General features: G+C 39.6%; 1 protein-coding gene across 2 annotated transcripts in view; it reads left to right on the top strand.

The window, feature by feature from the left end:
• Positions 1-3929: 3929 nt before the first annotated feature.
• SCN1A (sodium voltage-gated channel alpha subunit 1) overlaps positions 3930-20560 on the top strand; it is a 127903-nt gene continuing 111272 nt past the window's right edge. For both annotated transcript variants that reach the window (XM_040971665.1, XM_040971663.1), the window contains exon 1: positions 3930-4063. The gene's annotated coding sequence lies outside the window, so the exon portion shown is untranslated. The remainder of the gene's footprint in view (positions 4064-20560) is intronic.

Below are 20560 nucleotides of genomic sequence, written 5' to 3'. Positions count from 1 at the left end.
GTGGATTACCAGGAATTGATTGGAATTTTTATATGAAAGACACTCTCACCCATAAAGTATTAAATTTTTAAATAAAATGTAATAATTAGAATATGACCAGAACTAAGACAACTGAAACACAGTCACTGTACAGCATACAGAATGAACTAAATGACGTCATAAAGCAGCAGACAAACTCCAATGATAAAACATCCTACATAAAATATTAGCCTGGTCTAATCAATCAATAAACCATTATTTCCAAAAGACAGACTCAGAGACACAGCAACCCAATGAAATTTCTGGATTTAAATTGCATCATTTAGATAAATACTGTAAAATAATCATATTATTAGAGACAACTGTGATTATAGAATGAATAATTATTAACAATATTAAGGAATATTAGCTTTATGTTTTTACAAGTAAAAAGAATTTTCTACAGAATTGGATATAAAATGAAAAGACTTCTTTTATTCTTTAAGATGTTATTTTTAAGAGACATAAATAGGAACAGAGACCTCATTGCTGCTAGTTTGTTGCCCAAATGGATTTTTTTTTTAATTATTACAAAGGCAAATTTACAGAGAAAAGGATAACCAGAGAGAAAGATCTCCCATCCACAGGTTCACTCCCCAGTTTTCCCAGGCCACAGCAGGGAGCTGGATGGGAGATGGAGCAGCCAGGACACAGACCAGTGCTCATGCAGGATCCCAGCACATGCAAGACAACCATTTAGCCACTAGGCTACTTACTGTGCTGGGCCCGCTACAATGGTCATTAACAGCCTAAGCTGAGACATGTTGAAGGAACGATCCTACATCCAGATCTCTAACACAGATAGACTGGAATCTCGAGTACTCAGACTTTCTTCCCCTTGCTCTCCAAAGTTCCTGGATTGAAAGGGAAGCAGTGAGGTTGTTGCGATATCTTAACTAGCTAATCCTCCACCTCCAGGTACCATAATCCCATATGGGTGCCAGTTTGTGTTTTGGCCACTCCACTGCTAATCCAGTTTCCCGATTATGACCTGGGAAGACAATGGAAGATGCCCCAAAGCTTTGTGAAGCTGCACCCATGTGGGAGACAAAGAAGTAGTTTATAGCTCCTGATCAGTTCAGCTCTGGCCATGGCAGCCATTTGGGGAGTGAACCAGCAGATAGAAGATCTTTGTCTCTCTCTCTCTCTCTGTAAATCTGCTTTCCAAAAAAAAAAAAAAAAATCTTAAAGAAAGGAGAGCAGCTGGAGCTCAAGCCAACACACCAATATGGACTGAAAGTGTTAGTGGCTTACACTGCTGTGCACCAATGCCCAGGCTTTTAGTCCTTTGAAATATAAATCATCATTACACTGTCTAATCATGCTGAATTCCTGGAATTTTTCCAAGTAGCCAAAACTACTTACTAAGAAAGAATCTGAAGGGGGAACGGGGATAAACTCCCCTTCATTCTAAAAACAGAACCCCTGTTTCATTTGGCAATGGTCTCATTTTAAAATATTTATTTAAAACTGCCCTGCAGAAAGTCTCACAGATGTGATCCATAAGGTATCAAAGACGATATAGGAATCTTCTGGGCAAGCTTTTGAAGCTGACTCAGCTGGCACCTGCATTGTAACTTTTGCTTTTCCTACCTTCCTACCTAAAATGTAATCTGGAAATCAGGGATGATACAACAATCTTGAGAACATGAAGACAAAACAAACAAACAAACAAACAAACAAAAACAACCCACATAGGCTAAAAAAAAAAAAAATTGTGAGGAAGAAAAGTAAGTGCAGGATCCCGAGGACTGTGGGCCTTCCTAACCCACCTGGAGCCTACTTCCAAGTTAAGGTCAGCTGAAACAAACGAAACTATCATTAAGCTGTGAGTGGTCGCCTCTCAGCCAAACCTGTATCAAATTAGCCAAATTGGGAGAAATTCAAGATATGTTTCTAAACTTTGTGAAGTTTTTATAAAATTTCCAAATACTTCAAAAATATTTATCTTGGCAATTAAGTATATACTAATACGTCATTTGGATGCAGTCCTTGGATGAATCCGCCAAAGAATTCAGCCAGGCCATGGCATATACAGTTTCTACCCGTAAACATACATGAACATTTTTTATTCCTCAACTTATTTATTTGTCCAAACATTTGCTGAGGGCGCAACAAACATTGTGCTATAAGCAAGGATGCAAGGATGAAAACCACAGTGCCTGACCAGAAATGGCCGTTTACAAAATGGAAACACACTGGATGCTTTCTAACGCATTCTATCTCTATTTATTTGCATCCATTGTATTGTTTAACTTACACACCTTGATCACCAAAAGACAAAGAAGCCTCATACCACAATCTTCATCAACAAGATAAAGGGTTTGAACCATCATCAAATCTCTAGACCATTCAGAACATGGTTTCACAATCTAAGACTATTGTACTAACATGTTTGTTACAGTTACAAGAAATGGATGGAGAAAAATTCCTTATTCTACCTGCTACAGAACTTGTTTTTCTAAAATCAGACTATGGCTGAAAGCAGATACTAGGGCTAGTTCATTCTGTTTCAACTTCATGAGGGGAAAACAAACAAACAAAAAACCTCTACATCAAACCTTTGTGGTAGTATCACAGGACAACTGCTCACTATAGTATGGTGGCAAAACACCACGTAAACATCAGGAAAACTACTTTCCAACACTTTTTTCCCTTTGTGCCAGCTAAGGTATGCCAGTGAACTTCTTTTGGGTGGAATTAGATTGTTGTGCTCTTTCATAAACCTAAATTCTCTGATTTCATCATTCTATTCTCAGGGCAATGCTTTCCAGCTAAGAACAAAACATTAACATTATTTTTAAATGATGCATGATTTCTTTGTTGCCTCAGGAATTCTATATCTTAGTCCACATCTCATATAAAACTAACTTTATATATTATTTAGCAACATACGGTCATCTTATATTAGTAACACCGAATCATTGTACTCACAATCATCGGAGGACTGGAGCTGTTATTCCTGGAGTTGTTATTCCTGGAGTTGTTAAAGGCATAACTTGAATTGCACACATTTAAGATAACTGAATGAAAATTAGATGGAGAGTGCATTATTTTTAATTTGCTGCTTAAAGTATTCTCCAGATGTCCAAGTCTACCAAAGCTTATCTGGAAAGCAGAGTGACCCGCTTGCTCCCTGCTCAGGAACTGTTCTTGGCAGCTACAAATTGATCCATTATATACAAAACCTGGTGTTGCAATCAGACCTTGTTTTGCAGTATAGCTAACACAAGTAGCCGATTAGCACACCTGACATTCCTCTTTGAACCAGTGTGGATAGGTTCCCAGTTTTCTTACCTCTTGCACGATAAATTGAGAAGTCAAAGCATATGAAACACAGTTTAACCCATCACATTTTGAATGCTACACATGAGTAAAAATCCCTCTTCTTGCCTGAAACAAGATGTTTAAGGAACATAAGCATTTTTACAAATTCTTTAGTTATCATCCTGTGAAACAAATTCTACTCCCAACTGTTATTATAATCATTACACATTCATATTTTCCCCTGTACTCACCATGAGAAGTTAAAAACAGGCTAACGCTCTCCACAGCAGCCTTTGTGCTATTATTTTGCTTTACCAGCCCCTTCACTTTAGATGTCAGGACTACTACTGGACTTCATAGATAGACGATCATTCTTTTAGGTCTCTGCAAACACTGAAGGAAGCGCCTCACATTTGCTGAAAGATACAGATTTTGTGCTTCTGGTCATTACACACACACACACACACAGCCCAGTTTCTGAGCTATTCTTAACTCTCCTTCTGAAACAGTTCAAAAGAGGAAGACAAGAAAGACTTCATCATCTCCATGCAAACTCCCAGGCTGCCGCCTGCCTGCTGCTGCCAACACTTCTTACTCCTCCTGGTGATGACATTCAGCAAGCTCCTCAGCACTGATGCTTCGTTATGTAAGGCTGTCTAGGTCAAGTGTAGGAGACACACTGCTGGCCTGAGGAAACTCATGGGACTGTTCCTTCTGATTAACATTTCAGGGGCTATGGAGACTGAAGGAAGCTGAGCTTTTACTACATCTTTTGGGGGTAAATATTTTTGCATGATTCAGTTGTTTATATACTATAATCTTGGCAGAATCCGATCAGCCATGCTGAGATGTGCAGGGAAAAAATTTTTGAGATCCCAGTTATTTCAGCATGCTTGACAAAGCACCACAAGTCATCCAGTAATCCTAGCTTTAAGACACTGAGTAAATAAACTATAAATTAGAATTTGCTTAACAAGTATCATCTCTAACCAGCAAGGAACAAATGTTGATTTGATTTTTAGATACTGTATACAAATATTAGGATAAGAGTTGTTGTAGGAGAGTATTTTTAGTTTTAGCTTGTAATTGGAAGATTCACTGCAGTTCTTGGCTGTTATAAATTGCCCTTGTCTCTGATTGTAAATTTGCTTCCTGTGTGATGAGCTTTGCATATGTTTCTGCCTGCATTTTCTTCTGTTAGTGATTGCTGTGATGCTTTAAAGTGATAACAGAGCCTGTAAGACCTGGCAGCTGAAGGACTTCAATAATGAAGCCTGCCTGCATGGTTGCCAGGTGAATACTGCAGTAAAAGTGCCATTTGATACTAACGCTGAATGCTGCTAGGTTAACTGCATTGGCTCAAACTGTGCAGTGCTTAGGAGACCTGGAGGGATGGTCCTCAGTGTGAGAGGAACAGTTATTCACCCTATGAGTAAAAGTAGAAACATTATACCACTAATTCTGCTTCAGACTCTTACACTGTGTCCTACTACAGAAATTAGTTAAAATAGCAGGTTCTTACCCAGTGCTGCAGAAAGCGTTGGGCAGTCCTAGGGAAGGTTGCAGCAGCAGTGTGATATTGGCAAGGAATTTTCATTAGCTTTAATCAGAGATGATGGCACAACAGATGAAGCCTAATTTACAAGATAGATGGGTATTTTTACAGTTATGGGTAAATGCAGCTTTGTCTACATGTTCTTGGCAAGTGGAGTTCAGTGCCTTAGACAGGATTTCATGAATTATGAAAATCAAGGCTGTATCATTGCCTGCATGATCTCAACTCTAGAAATGGAGAGTTGGATATTCTATCATTTCTTCAGGTACCTATTAATGAGCATTGGCTGGAGGCAGGTGAGTGAATGCACACCTTCTACATCAACAGTTCAAAGGCATCTGAAATGCCTTGTATGCTTTTCATCAAGTTGAATGATACTCTGAAATGAATTTTCATGTTGGTATGTTTTACTCTATTACCCATGATTAAAAGTAACACATTGATTATTTATGAAGAAAACATACTTCTTATCATTTTATGCTATATTTAAGTGTTTAAGCATATACATGTTTTTCCAAATAATTGATGCGGCAGTTATTGTCCCTCTGGGCTTAATTTTATATTACTAATGTCAATAAACATTTTCCTTATGAGCCCCATTAGATTAGGTTCTGCTTAGTTTGGCATTTGGACTATTCTCCATAAATGTATTGTTGGAAATGTGCATGAATATTTAATTCTACTTAGAATGTCTTGGTTTACATATATTGGGGATAACACTGATAGTGCTCAATTATCTACAAATAATTTTAATTCTGTTTTTATTGGCTATTATTATAAGGAAGACATTAAGTTCTTTATTTTTAAGGTCAAGATTTTGAGCTAAATAAGATCTAAGTAAGTTTCCATTCTGCCACCATTATGATTATATTCTTCTATGAGTGGATTATGATTTCTCATCTATACTAAAGTAAAATTACATTGTAGATATTAAAATACTTTTAAATACCTGTAATAAGATGCTAAGTACCTACCAATTTTTACGCCAGTGGTTCTCAGTGTGTGGTCTCCTAGCATTACAGGGGAACTTGTTTATTTCAATATTCTCTTCAGATTTGTTGAGTCAGAATCTCCAAGAGTTCTGAAAAGTTATAATTTTACAAATCCTCCAGGTAAATTGTAAGGTGTGCTAAAGGATGAGAAACACTATGCTGGACAGTAATTTCATTAAATATCTCAAAGATAATTGTGCTGTGTAATATTGAACACATTTTATGTAATTAAATTGTCTATATTCCTCATGTCCTAGATATCCAGTGTAATAAATTATGTGTTTTAAACGTTTTTATAATTATTCTGAATATCTTAATACTAAATATAGCCATTAAAAATTGTATTTTCGGGGATTGGTATTGTGGCATTGCAGCTAAAGCTCCCACTCGGGAAGCCACATTCCATATGGGTGCTGGTTAGTGTCCTAGCTGCTTCTCTCTGATCCAGCTTCCTGCTAATTGCCTGGGGAAAGTAGTGGATAATGTTCTAAGACTTTGGGCCTATGCCAGGTAGACCCAGATAAAGCTGCCAGCTTCTGTGGCCATTTAGCGAGTGAACCAACAGATGGTGAATATCTGGCTATCTCAACCTCTCTGCAATTCTGATTTTCAAATGAATAAGTCTTTTTTTTTCTTCTTTTATTACTATTATGTTTTTAACTTTCCATAACACAGTTTCATAGGCTCAAGGATTTTTCCCTTGATAAATCTTAAAAGCAAAACAACCCTCTTTCCAAAAGTTTCATCTGAGAACTTCAACTCTGAGAGGTTAAATCATGTGATGGGAAAAACACTCGAGAAACTGTCTCTTTTATTTGCTAATTCTATGACTTAGTGCATATCACTGATCCTGTTTGATTGTCTGTTTCCCCATGCTATTGACACTTCAGCTTGGAAACTGTTCCCAGTGGGATCTCTCCTGAGAATAGACTGTTCAGCAGCATCTCTGACCTCTACTGAAGAGCTGTCAGCAACAAGCTCCACTAGTGACACTCAAACATTTCTAGACCTTAATGCACGTCTTTTGAAGGCAAAATTCCTACATCCTTGTTTGAGAAATCCTGGTGTATGTTAACTCCCTATTAAGAGTTCAATAAGCATATGTATTACTTGGGCAACCAAGTACAATCGGGGCTTTATTGTCCAATTAAGTGATCTGGATGTGATTTGCTCAAACAATTATCAACTCTAATCTGGAAGTCCAAATCCCTTCTGTACTCCATTTCAGTGACTTAAAATCATACAGAATTTGTATCCCAAAGCCCTCTTTCTACATATGCCATATCATCACTCTCTAAAGTGATTGAGATTCTCTCTTTTGCTGACTTCTACCAGACCGATCATCTTTAACTTTGAATAGAAAAGCTCTGGACATCTCCCCTCACTCTTCTTCTTCCTTCTGCCTTTTCTGCTCTTCACTTTCACTTTGCAGGACCTGAATGTTCTAAATTTGCCTTCCTTTATACATAAAAAAACCAGCTTTCTACAGTTGTTCTATCCAAATACCCAATCTCATTCATGAGTTTCAACGATAAAAGCCATTCAATTCATGATCATCCAATTTTCACAGATGACAATTGAGGTCCAATCATATACATAAAATCATTAAATTTCAGTCTGGAAATAAATAGTAAGCTCTTTTTGCTATCTTTACAAGTAATAATGAGGCCAGTACTGCAGCATAACAGCCTAACAATCCTCTGCCTGCAAGCACCAGCTTCATGTATTAGTGCTGATTCGTGTTCTGGATGCTCCACTTCTGATCCAGCTCCCCATTATGGCCTGGGAAGGCATCGGACGATGGCACAAGACTGTGTTCCCTGCAGCTTGTCTTCCAGCTTCAGACTGGCTCTACTCTGGCTGTTGCAGCCATTCAGGGAGTGAACCAGCAGATGAAAGACCTCTTGTGCTATCTCACCCTCTCTCTGTATAACTCTGACTTTCCATGTAAAATAAACAATAAATCTTTTGACAACATGAGTGCAGGTTGTTAGCCTTTAAAATTACATTACATGTTAGGGTCTCAAAATTGTAATGACATCTTATCAATTGTTGTTTTAACTAATTTAGTTACTCAGTCCAGCAATTTCCTAAGGTAGAAGTAGAAAAGTAGAAAAGCTGTATACATGTTTGCATACACACACACTCATTTTTTCCCAAGATTCAGAAACTTTTCTGTGTGCTACAATAACACTTCAAATTAAGTCTTTTTTTCTGGATACATAAAAGAACTTAGTTTGAGATATCCATACGTGTATTTCTGGTCAGTCATCATAATAATGACATATATTTGAATGATTATGTTAATATTTCTTCAGACATGACCCTTTGAGAGTCACTAAGTTATTTCCCATTTATCTTTTCATAATAAGAAAATAAAAGTTCAGTATTTCAAGATGCCAAATTCTTTTTTCCAGGCTTAATAGTGTATACAGTTTGAATTGAGAATAGAACTACTATAAATATGAACCAGCAATTATCTTTCTAGAATAGTATCCAATGGAACTAAGATTGACATTGCACAGATGTTGGCACTCTGATGTTCATTTCAGCATTTTTCTCAATAGCCAAGATATGGAATCAGCCTAAGTGTTGATTAATGCAGATGGACCAGGATTAAGGCTATCCATTCTCATCACTTTTGTTCCAGAAAGTACTGAAAGTCCTAATTTTCTCTGGTTAAGTGGCACTATATTTTATATGAGGAAAGTAGTGTAGGTGATAATCTCCTTTATGAAGTTTCCGAAAGAGCATAATCCTGTGATATGACAGGAAATGGATGACTCCTTTTAACTGGTAGAAAGGCAAAACAAAATCTTTGACTTTAGCTTCCTGACATGAGACAATCCTGTTTTCACTGTGTGTGAGTCCATTATATCTGTTTAGCAGGTGGACCAGATTTGTGTGGCCTTACCTTTTGATCCCTTTCTCAAACTCCATTCACTTTCCCAGACTCATCCTCACATCTCTCTGTACATGGTACCTTCTTGTATTAAAATACACTTTCCTTTCCACCCTCTTTGGCTTCTCTTGGTAAGTACTCCATGGAAACTCTCAGCTAATAGAATGATGGACATCTGGAGAACCTATCAACATCAAAAGGCTCATACTCTTCTACTAAACCTATCCATTTCCTGAGAATGCATGTTATAGAAAACTTTGCACAAATGGAAAATATTATTTAAGGTGCTATCTCCATTAATAAGAAATATAGAAAAGAAGAAATGCACATATTTAGCATTATCAAATGATTCATTTTTATATTTCCATTCGTATACGTAACAGCAAATGCTCTAATAGATTGCAGACCTGCCCTGCTTCTGATCCAACATTCTGCTCACTTGCAGCCTGGTTCAAGTACTTGGTCCTTGTCATCCACATGGGAGACTTGGGTTGATTTCTGGACTCCTGTCTTCAACCTTTTTCAGCCTAGTTCTTGTAGGCATTTGGGGAGTGAACTAATGGACAAAATACCTCTCTTTAACTCACTCACTCTCTCTCTTTCTCTCTCTCTCTTTCCTTCTATCTCATTGTCTCTCTCTGCCTACAAATAAAAATTGAAACGAAGAGATAACAAGGACACATATTAATGATAAACTGCATAAATTTAACAAGAAATACATCTATATAGAAAGTCATTTCTGGGATAAAAAGAGTATGTATTTCAGCAAATATCTCTGCACAATGGGCCCATGGAAAGAGAAACTCAAAAGTTAATGTTTCCTTGAAGAGCCACACAAGCCCATCAGCATTTAAAATGTCACTTAGAGAATGTGTTAGGCGTTTATGGTGGATCTAAGTTGCTGCAGGCAAGCATGGTTCCAAAGGTGTTTGGGTGTGACTAGGGAACTGTGAGAAAGGCAGAGTGACCAATTTATATGTTTCCTATGCAGAGAGAAGTGGTTCAGCTGAAAGAGCTGAGGTTGGCTCTGACGAACACAGCTAAGGGTCTCTAGCATTACTTCTCAAGCATTAATGGGCACAGAAATTTTCTGGGCATCTTGTTAAAATCCACATTTTGATTTAATGGGTCTTGGGTGGAGGCCCAGAGTTCTCATTTTCAGCATGTTGCCAGGAGATGGCAATGGTGCTAGTCCAATGCCACATTCTTAGAAGCCACCAAAGTTTTAAAAGTTAGAAAGTGTCAATATTTTTGTGGCTTATACTTTCACACAGTCAATTAGGGAAAGAAGGTCCTTGTTTCTGGAAATGAGGTGAGAGATAATACCTCTAAGTATGATGTTTGCAACATAGATCTTCTGATGCTGTCTAGTCAACAATTCATGATAGCTAATTATGCTGTTTTAGTTTTTCCTTTTATTTAACAAATTTAGAACTCTAGAGATGAAGATCAAGGCATACTAGATCAAGGCAACTTCTCTGCACTCCCCAAGTGTTTATTTTACTTATTGACTTGGTGAGAGTATTTTCAAACAGTCATTCCTTCTAATGCATGGAAGACTAAAGAAGCAAACTGCCATCTGTCACACTCCCACTCTACCACCAGCCACCCCCATTGTGTTTGACCAAAATCCAGGCTCTGCATCTGCCATAAACATCAAAACTTTCTTGGCTGTGCCACAGGTTGAATTGTCTCCTCAATTTCATCCTGTGTAAATATAGTGTGAAATAAACCAGACTAGGAAGGAACAGCTAGGTCATTTTCCCTTGGTTCTTAGATCATGAATTCCAGAAGTTTATAAACATGATTTTACGATGTGAAATTGCAGAGTTTTATATGAAGCAAGTTGATACAACCTTACAGTAAGATTGGGAATATTGCAGATAGTTTGTTGGCATTGAGAATACAGTCAAGGTTCGGGCCTTGGGGTTGGGGGCAACTGCAGCTTCCTGCAGTGTGGTGGCTGTGGGGGGTGCCCCTGCCAGGTCGGACCCAATGCTGGGGACTCACGCTAAAGATACTGTTGGAAGGCAGTGAATGAGTCCTCGGCCTTGGGCTGCCAGTGCACCACGTGGTGCCAGGCTTTGCCTACTGGCCGCCCGGTGGCGAATACTGGGGTTTTTAAGATATATAGTTGCTGCCCTTGGACACCCATGACTAAGGCCAGTTTGACTGTAGGTGAGAAGTGAATTTGGGGTGATTCCCAGTGGGTCATGAAAACTTCAGGAATGCATGGGGACTGAGACCTGGTGGTGTGGAGGGAAGTATCCAGAAGATAATTTGGGTTAAATAGATTCACCAGCCCAATTAGGAATCCAGAGATGGGCTGTTAGCATAGAACATCACTGATGGCCACACACCAACGCACACCAAAGCCATGGATGGGGGCCTCTTTGGCAGTGTTAGGTACCATTACCCGACTGGGTTGTGGAGTCGTGCAGTGGTCACATTTGGTAGGTCAAGACACTATCCAGCATGCGAGAGAACTTGATCTGGGGGTAGGCTCTGTGGGGTTGTGTGGGCCCAACCCTGTGGAAATACAAGTCCCCTTGGTTAGCTCGCAAGCTAGGGTTGCAATGGACTAAGCTAGGTGTGACCATGCCACCTGTTATCACTCACAGGTAAAGGAACCCACAACAGTCAGGGCAGGTCAAGGCAGTAGCACCTGAATGTGCATCCTAAAACAGAATGTGGGGTGGGCCAGGCTGCCACTGGAAGGGGGCAGAATGGGCAGGGCTGAACAAACCTTAACTCACAAGAAACAACAGAAATCAGGTTGGAACACAGGTCGCGCCAAGTAGGTCCTTGCACCTACTGATCTGCATGAGACAGGGATGCTAAGCCACAGCATCTAAGGGGCCAGGACAAGTGAGGGGCTCTGCCAAGCTGAGTCAGAGCAACCACTGCCCTGCATGTGATTTAAGGCTAGGAATAGGCCCGATTGGGAAGCTAAGGGGACACCCTAATTGCATTGACGTTCCCACCAAGGGGCATGTGGGCTGGAATGGGGACTGCGTTCTGATCAGGATATGGTTTTAGTCTCCCTTGGCACAAGTGTGGAATGGGACTAGAAACACCAAACCGGCCTAGACTCTAGCACCATCTTGTGCTCTGAACCAGGGGATATGTGTGAAAGACTAGGCTAGGTCTCAGCCCTTACTGAACCATGTGTGAGCTGTATATGGGTATGGAAGAGCCATGGCTGGGTTGAAACATTCAATAGTAAGAACCAGATTGGGTTGAAGGCGAGTCAGGAAAAGCCACTGATCCTGCTAGGACAGGAGGTGGACTGAGTAGGGCTGGCTCATGGACCCACTGGTATATGCAAAATCTGGCATTGGGAGAGATTCTGATGGAGGAGCCTGGACAACTCCTCTGGCAGGACATAGACCAGGCAGGTAAGTACAAGAAGCACAATAGTAAACAGACCAGAACAGGCCATGGAAAGTTTCCCACTGGCATACATTTGGCATTGGTCGGGGCAGACCAGGCTGAACCTGTTCACATCACCTGCTGGCAAATCTGCGCACCAGAATAGAGTGTGGGTTGAGCCAGGTTCGGTGGTGACAAAAACCAGTGCACAATACAGAACGCCAAGGTAAGATGAGCCGTACCAGATGTGGTTGCAGTGCCCAAACAGCACATGTGATAATCAGGGGGAGGAGGGAAAGCCAACAGGGCAATGTGGGCTCCCCTGCTGGACAAGTACTTCCATTGAAAAGTGTGAATCGGGATGGGAGCAGGGATATAACACCTGTGGGCCTCATGTGAGCTAGATAAGGGAAGGGCCACAGTGGGCTGACTGTTCCAACTGGTGCAAGCAAAAATTAGAGTGGGTGAGGGTTGGTTGGGCTTAGCTGCAGCATTAGCTGGCAGAGGCTGGCACTGGGAGCTAATTCTGTCAAATCAAATGCCAGAACCACCATGAGAGTGCATAATTTGGGAGTGGGTGTGGTCCAGAAGGGAAATAGTGGGCACCTCCCTCAGGGTTACCACTGTCGCTGGACAGCACAAAAACCAGGACAAAGGCAAGTGGCTAGACAAAAAGGCACCTGCCAGTAGGTGTATGGGCTGGATAACAGGGCAGGTCGGGTTGAACTAGGCTTCAATACGCATTGACATGTGCGAGAGCTAAATGGGATGTGAGACAGACTGGACAAGCCTGCGGTACATACTGGCAAGCATGTAAACCAGGGTAGGGGGCAGAATTGGTGGGGGTTATGAGGAGTTGCCCCAACTAGGCTGCAGCTCCAACTGGTTTGAGTGAGGACCGAGTATGAAGTGGGTAGGATCAAGCTGGACTACAACACCTGCTGGTTCATGAGGAAGACAGGGCTGCAAACCGAACGGATCCAGCGATTGCAACAATCAGCATGTGCATAAGCTAAGTGGTGTGACGAATGGTGTTGGAGTCTGTACTAGCAAACTCACACAAGAATCAGATCTGGGATCATCTCAGATGAAGTTTCTTTGGAGATCCCTCCAACTGAACCGCTGATCTTAGAAACAACCATGAAGAGACTGTCAACCAGTGGACTCTGAATAGGTTTCGTTGCAATTGAAACTGCGAGATTGACAGCAATCCAGAACTGATAAACTATCAAAACTGTTTGAGCAGGACCCTTGGAGCACGCCTCCAGTTGGGGATCTGGGATGGGGGGGAGGTTGGGTGGGGCTTTTCCCTTTGTTATTCCCCTAACCCCAGATACAGGGAAAAATGATAATATTAGTGTGAAAACAATGGTATTATCTACTTTCACCCTGTAGACCTTGACCCTTTGTACCCTAATCAACTAAGTAAGATTATTAAAAAATAATTTAAGAAAAATAAACCAACAAAAAAATAGAGAGAATACAGTCAAGCACCTCCTCCCTATATGGTTAATGCCAAGACACTAAACTATTCTGAATTTTAGTTGTCTTGTCTGTAAGGTCATAGCATCCATGAGATTTCAGTGCCCCATGATATAAGCTCAATAAATACTAGCAATATTTATTTTCCTCTTAAGTTTCATCGTTAGAATTGACTTCAAAATAATAATGTTTGCATATTAATACATTTATTCCTGAGTAGGCACATTGCTAAGACCTAATATATTAAAATTAATCTATCACAAGATATTGCTGATCTCTGTAAGCTATTAAATACCTATATTTGTTAACTTAGAAATTGACACAAAAACTTGTACATATTTATGACTTACTGTATACTGTTCTGATCCAAATGGAGTAAACATACCTAACTCCTCAAACGTTTATCATATCTTTGATTCCCATTGAAGAACCTAGATGTTTTCTGCCTTTTGTAATTCCTACCTTAATGGCTTGGCTGGGGACCGTGTGAACTCCAGGCCTGATAGTCTATGTGACACCCAGCAGGACACCTGGCAGGTCACGTAGGCAGACCACTCCTCAGGAAGGAGGTACCTGGTGTTTGATAAGATCCACCACCCTATAGCTCATCAATTTGTACTTTTTGAAAGTTGCTTGCTTCAAACCCACCAATAGAAGCCTGCTAAATCATGACTGTATAATTAAAAGCCTAAAATGTATAACAACTGCTGGGCTGTTCAACCTGGAGCTCTCTCTCTCATTCTCTTTTGTCCTCCCTGCTGATCCTGCTGCAGCCTCGGCTGCAGCTGCCCCTCCCCCAGCCCAGCCGTGCTGGACTGGAGGAGGTGGCTGGGAGACCTACGCTAACCTGAATAAACCACCTTTATGCCTTAGCACCAACTTCAGACTTGATTTTCTGGGGATTTCAAAATCCAGCACAACACCATCTTCTAGCTTTTAAAGAGTATGCAATACACTACTATAAGTTACAGTCATCCTATTTTTTGTAATTGAACAGCAGAATTTGTTTCTTCTCTTTAAATTCAACTTGGCACTTGGTGATAAATTTTTCTTCATCCTTCTAAGTTTCTTAGTCTATTCAGACTGTGGTAACCTCAATTCCACTCGCTAAGTGAAATCGCAAGATATGTGTTTTTCTGTACCTATGTTATCTCATTTTTCATAATGACTACCAGTTCCATGCATGCTATTGCAAATTACAAGATTTAATACTTTTTTATTATTGCATAGTACCCCATTGTATATATGGAACATTCTTTTATCCATTCATGATTCAATGGTCTTAGTTTGTTTCCATTTATGGGCTGCTGTCATTCATGTTACAATAAATGTCAGAGCAAAAATGTTTATTTAATAGGTTCTGAAACAATGGCTCAAAAGCTAAATCCTCATTTTGTAAGTGCCAGGATCCGATATGAGTGCAAGTTTGTGTTCCCACTACTCCACTTCCATCCAGCTCCCTACTTATGGCCTGGGAAAACAGTAGATGATGGCCTGCATCCATGTGGGAGGCACAGAAGAAGCTATGGTTCCTGGCTTCAGATCAGCTTAGTTATGACCATTGTGTCCATTTGGGGAGTGAACCAGCGGACAGAAGAGCTTTCTTTCTGTCTCTCCTTCTCTCCTTAAAATCTGAACTTTCAAATAAAGATAATAAAGAAATATTTTTAAAACATGTTTATTTTATAGACTGATATAATTTTCATTGAGTATATATACAATGGAATTTCTGGATCATATGATAATTTTTGAGGTACATCCATACTGCTTTCCATGATGCTGTACAGATTTACATTTGTGAACAGTATCATAAGGGTGCCCTTTTCTCCACATCTTCACAAACATCTTTTGTCATTTTGATAACAGCCAATATAACAAGGGTGAGATAGTACCTCGTTGTGATTTCAGTTCACATTTGTCTGGTGATTACTGATATTTTCTTTTGGAAAATGTCTATTTGAATAACTTGCCTGTTTTGTTATACGATTTATTTTGAAAGTCGGAGTTACAGAGAGTCAGAGGGCAGATGTGGGGGGAGGAACAGAAGGGATTTCTTCCACTGATTCATTCCCCATATGGTCACAATGGCCAATGTGGGGCTGACCTGAAGCTGGGAACCAGGAGCCTCTTCTAGGTCTCCCACATGGTACAGGGCCCAAGGACTTAGTCTATTTTCCACTTCTTTGCCAGGCCCTGAGCAGGTAGTGAGACAGGAAGTGGAGGAGCTGGGTTTCAAAAGGATACCATATGCCAGCACCATAGGTAGAAGACTACCCTGTCACGCTATTTTTGTTATTGAGTTGTTTGAGTGTGATTTAAAACAATCATTGTGTTATGGAACGGTAGCTCTGGTTGTAATGGTCAAAACAGTTGGAGGTGCCTGTCATATGGCAGAATGAAGAGGAAATGAAAAGAGGTGATGGAACAATAACCAGCTGTGTGTGTGTGTGTGTGTGTGTGTGTGTGAGAGAGAGAGAGAGAGAGAGAGACAGAGAGACAGAGAGACAGAGAGACAGAGAAAGAGGGAGAGAGAGAAGAGAGAATGAGAGGAGAGAGAGAGAGAAAGAGGAGAGAGATCTTATCATTGCTGAAATCATGGAAAGATGCATGCTATGTGATTGCTTGAACTTGCAGAAAGAATAAGGGGAATGGAATTGTAAACTGTCACATCCAATATCCCAGCTAGAGAAGTACATGTCTACATGGAGTTCTTACCTGCTTTATTCAGCCTACTGTTCCCCTCAGAGAGAATACAAGCTCCTTTGATTTTATGATAGCAAATGTAGAAAGAAACTTTTAAAAAGAATAAATGGATAATGAGAAGAACTCATCTCTGAACTTCTCTGTGTATCACAAGCCATGGAAAATAAAAACAGAGTAGTTCTCTCATTTCAACATCACACAATAAACAAACGGATTGGCTTTTTCTCCTTGTGTACATTGCAGTGAACAAGAGGGGAGACTACACATAAGGATTGGTTGCAACTTTCTAACACATCACTTCTATGCTCAGGCTGAAATGATCCCAGGTGGGGGTACAACATTTTGGGTTTCCTCTGTCTAATCATAACGAGGAAAATCTTATAAATAGCAGCTTATGAACTCAGTTTATAAACTATCAGATTTCGTATGTATTCTACGAAAGTCAAAACTAAATGTAATTATCATCTGACACTTTGTGCACTGCTTTCCCTCTCACTTGCCAAACTCTTCTAAAGAGTTTGAATCCCTGAAACGGACCCTAATGTCTTCCATGCATTATTTGGCTTTTCCCAGGAAAGAGAAAAGAAAAAAGTGGAATCATGTGTGATTGGAGTAAGTCTGTGGATTGGTTTCTGAACATTAAACTGCTTAAGAATGTGAGAGAAAAAGTGTTAATTTCTCTGAAGAATGTGATAGCACCTAATTATAATGAAATTTGCATTTGCTGTGGAGGGCTTTGTTATGTACTTGGTAAAGTCAATGGCTTTGTGTCTGTGAACAGAAAAGGAAAGAGCTGTTGGCAGCAGTCCTTTAGGGGGAAAAGGACTACATATTTGCTTATGCAAAGTTATGGCAAAGTTCAGTTTTAGTCTGTAAATAAAGAATTGCCTTCATAAATATCTATTTCCTTTAGTGCAAAGAAAGTTCTCTTTATAAAATAATCTAATTAAATCTTTGTAATATGTGAGCAAATGATAGTTGATTTGAAGCTTCATTAAAATGGAAGGTAAGTATTTGGGTTCCAAGAAACAACCAGTTGTATTATGCCTTGATCCAGTGCTTTATGAGCCAAATGCCTGTTTTAATGCTTAAACCAAAGGTTTATGAGGCCTTGAAATGTTGGAGGGAGAGAGAAAAAGCTAAGGCACAACTCAGGAAGATGAAACATTATTTCTCTGTGAAAGATAACTTCGCTCTGAATATGCTTTATTAGCTTCAAGAAACAGAAATACATGTCCTAGACTCTATTTTGACTCTTCAATGAAATGATAAAGCTTCAAAATCACCTGCTTCCTGAGTATTTCCAGAGGCTCACTTTTAGTCTGCATGTCAGTGTTGTGCCCTTGCCTATCAGGTGCTCATGACCTTGAGTTTGGATATTTTGTGGTTAATATTTAAAAACACGTGTAGCTATTTATTCTATATTTTTGCATGAAGGTTGTCTTGTATCAGCGTATTTTTCCTTTCAGGGTTGGCTTATTGCAATGAGTATAACAGTCTTCAGAAAATGGGACAATTTTCTTTCAAATGGGAAAACTTAACTCTTTTTTAAGAACTGAGTAGTATTCCACTAGGCAGATATACCACATCATCCTTATCCATCTCTCTTTCAACATGCATCTGTGCTGTTTCCATGTCTTCACTACTGTGTATTGTGCTGCTATAAATATAGGTAAAATGTATACACCTATATTCTCATAGATGAACTGTATAATGAAGACTAACATACCAGAAGTGAAAATATGTTGCAGTATGCATCTTTACCCCGATGAAATGGTTTGGTATACCTTGACAACAGGATATTAACTTTCTACCATTGCCTATACCACAATTCCATGATGTACTCACATAGCAAAATGTTGGATTTGTGACTGTTGCTAAAGGGCAATACTATTGTTATAATATGGGGGAAAATAGTGGTGGGGAGGTGAGAATGGGAAGGGAGGAAGGGAAGGTGGAGGATGAATCTCCATAACAATAAAGCCATATCATGGATAATAAGAAAAATAAGCAAACAAACAAATAGGACAGAAGATGGCCCAGCACAGTAGCCTAACGGCTAAAGTCCTCACCTTGTACGTGTCAGGATCCCATATGGGTGCCGGTTTTAATCCCAGTGGCCCTGCTTCCCATCTGGCTCCCTGCTTATGGCCTGGGAAAGCAGTCAAAATGACCCAATGCCTTGGGACCCTGCACCCATGCGGGAGACCTGGAAGAGCTCCTGGCTTTGGATTGATTCAGCTCCAGCCATTGTGACCACTTGAATAAATGGACAGAAGATCTTTCTTTGTCTCTCCTCCTCTCTGTGTATCTGACTTTCCAATAAAAATAAATATTTCAAGAAACCCAATTCATTAAAAAAGAGAGAGAAGAAATATGTAGCTGATTGCATAATGATCAGTTTCTTCATTTTTCAATAATCAATGTTCATCAGGCCGTCACCTTCTTGAGCTATGACTTATGACTGCCATCAATATCTCCTATCACATCCATCTCTTTGTTGAAATGAGTGAAAATCAATTGGGGCATATCTAGAAATAATGTCCTCCCTTCCATTTTGCTTCTTATCTGCTGATGCACCTACTCAATAATAATTTCCTTCATAGTTAAACTGTGGAAAATTGAATGGATGTTTGTGGTCCAAAACTATCTACGTGACCTTGGAGGGGGCACGTGACTTCTCATTTTCCTCATATCCAAAATAAGAACCTCTGTGTGAATAAGCTCTGAGAATTTTTCAGCTCCAGGAATCCTCAATGGTTGTTAAAAGCATCTCCAAAAAGCAGTGCTAATTCTTTGTGTCAACTGATGTTCTTTTCATGAGTCCTAAAAAAATGGTCAATTCTCCCTGAAGGGTTCTTTGGAATTCTGTTTTGGAATTTCAACTCATGTGAACTCAGTAGATGTCATCAGTTCATCTTCAGGAACTACTTTAGTTCAACCACAGACACTGGGATACGTTCTGGGAATAAGAGACAGAAAGTCCTTGCTATCAAAGTGATTATACGGTGGGGTCAGGCAGTAGGAAGGCGAATGGGGATATGGCCAACGAAAAGAGGATCTAAGCAGAAGAAATGAACAAAGCCAAGTAATGACGATTTGATGGCTTCTGACTTGTGTAGGAAAAAGTACCAACTTCATTGTTATGAAAAATGCCAATTTTCTGTCATATTCAGCAACTGTTAGTAATTTACTCATACACATTAGCCTAGAAAACAGCAAAAATAAACTCTGTCCTCAAATGTAAGCAATTTCAGATTTAAATTACATACAGAATGCTAACTTGATTTATTTAATGTTGGAGTACATTGAAATGTAACACAAATGATACTATTAACTGATACAAGTAATTCTGCATACTTTAATTTTGTTTTTTATTTACGTGAAAGGCAGGGTTACAGGCAAAGTGAGAGAGATCTTCCATTTACTGTTTCATTCCCCAAGCAACCATGATGATCAGGACTGAGCCAAACCAAAACCATAAGCCTAGAATTCCATCAGCATCTCCCATGGAGAAGACAAGGGCCCAGCACTTGGATTAACTTTGTCTGGTTCCCAGGAGCATTAGCAGTGCATTGAATGGAAAGTGGAGCAGCTGGGACTAGAACTGGTGCAAATGTATGATTCTGCTATTACAGGTGATGGCTTAACCAGCTACGGCAGGAAAATAGCCCCACTTTGCCTTCCTGCCTGAAAATCATTACCTATAAACACAGCATTCAACTCTAACTTTCCATGCCATGGAGTTAAAAGTGGCAGAGCTGATCGTTTGTCATAATCTCATAACCTCCCTCCCTTAGCTTTCATTGTAACACACATTATGGTGCTATAAAAAATGTCTTTACTATTCCTTTTTCCAGTACCATAAAGATTTCGGTGTAAAATGAATAATTTCATACAATATTTTATAAAATTTTAAATAGCTTTGTGTATGCCAACAGGAACATGGATTCTGTAGACACCTGAGAAATATTTTAGGAGCAAATCTGCAAGACAAAAATTTTCAATTGTTCACATTAATTATAAGTGAATTTAAATTGATAATCTAAGGATCAAATATCACCACCCAATAAAGACTTTGATTTCATGATTTAAAATTAGGGGAAGACCTTTCTCAGATACTTTATATCTTGTTTGAAAAATTAGTTTAATTTTTAAATTTATGGACCACATACGCATATCACAATTTAAGATGTCCTCTCTGGTACCTATAACACATTCTGTTCAGGCTCCCAGCATGGTAACCTTGCAGCTAAAGTTCTCACCTTG

Source organism: Ochotona curzoniae, unplaced genomic scaffold, assembly GCF_017591425.1.
Source record: "Ochotona curzoniae isolate NIBS_2020 unplaced genomic scaffold, NIBS_Ocur_1.0 contig_2210, whole genome shotgun sequence".
Lineage (NCBI taxonomy): Eukaryota > Metazoa > Chordata > Mammalia > Lagomorpha > Ochotonidae > Ochotona > Ochotona curzoniae.
This window is presented reverse-complemented; position numbering and strand designations above follow the sequence as displayed.